General features: G+C 47.2%; 1 protein-coding gene across 1 annotated transcript in view; it reads right to left on the bottom strand.

Annotated features, from left to right (window-relative positions):
- LOC102835862 (ATP-binding cassette sub-family A member 10-like) overlaps window positions 1-1,213 on the bottom strand; it is a 106,072-nt gene that overhangs the window by 88,126 nt on the left and 16,733 nt on the right. The window lies entirely within an intron of this gene.

The raw sequence follows: 1,213 nt of genomic DNA, 5'->3' as shown, positions 1-1,213 counted from the left end.
GCATAACATGGATGAACCTTGAGGACATTATGCTGAGTGAAATTAGTCAGTCACAAAAAGAGAAATATTGCATAGGACCACTACTGTAAAAGACTAAGAAAAAGAAATTATACTAAAGGGGGGTAGGGGGAAGCCTTTGTTGGTTGCTGGGAAGTTGGTGATGGGTGGGGGGAAGGGAGGAGGATGGAGTGCAGGGCGGGGATTGGACACAGGAGAGCTTGGGTGCTGGGGAGGGGGGCAATATACAGGGAGGGAGAGGGAAGTGGAGAAAAGGGGCAGATGGGAGAAAAATAGGGCATGTTTGAATGGGCCAAATGGGACAGAGATAAAGGGCGATATATGCACAGCCTTGGAACTGCAGGGCTCTGAGATGCAGGGATTGAGTCATAGTTGGAATGGTGGGGGGAATCATGTTAAGATGCTTGACTGTTTTTTGAAACTTGGTTTTCTTTGCATTATAATATAGAGTAGACACTGGAGGGGAAGAGAGAGAAATAATAAGAAACATCACACTAGAAGGCTTGTAAGTCCGTCTTCTGCCTATAACTGATTGGAATACCTAAAATGGGGCTACAGCATACCCAGTGAACTTAGGCTTCCTGCGGAGCCTTTGCAATACATAAAACTATAGGTAGAAACCAGAACCACATCCAGATCTCCAGAGATGAGAAATCTCCACTTGAAAGGACGAGCAGACCAGCCTGGAGCGGCTAGAAGAACAAAAGATACTTCTTGAAAGAAAGACCTGCAGGAAAAATACAAAACAATAGAAGCAGATGGACTGTTACTACAAGAATAAACAAATTGCTTCCCTAGGAAACATCAAGGCAAGTGGTTGAGTCCTCTCAATGCAAACCCCCTTCCAAGACTAAGACTCAACGGAAATACACGCTCTGATTGGTGACCACACGCATCACCAATAGTGGGAAGTGGCGTAAAAGCAGCAATGAAGCAGCAAGCTAAGCCTTACAATGTTCAGTGGGCTTCTTTGGACCCATTTGGGGAACTGGTTGGCAAGCAGTGTGAGGAGACCTGGGGACTCTTGGGCCCAGAGTCAGTGGCGTGGCCAAAGAGGACTCGAGTAGAGAGTGGAGCTACAGGCTGATGGGAAGAGAGGGCATGTGCACAAGAAGGCCCACACTTGCAGATGGTACCCATGTGACCTGGACCGGATGACTGGATGATCAGAGCTCAACCAGGAGAAGAAAGAAGA

The sequence above is a fragment of the Chrysochloris asiatica genome, unplaced genomic scaffold, assembly GCF_000296735.1.
Source record: "Chrysochloris asiatica unplaced genomic scaffold, ChrAsi1.0 scaffold00007, whole genome shotgun sequence".
NCBI lineage: Eukaryota > Metazoa > Chordata > Mammalia > Afrosoricida > Chrysochloridae > Chrysochloris > Chrysochloris asiatica.
The sequence above is the reverse complement of the archived record's forward strand: the minus strand, read 5'-3'. Positions and strand labels throughout refer to the sequence as shown.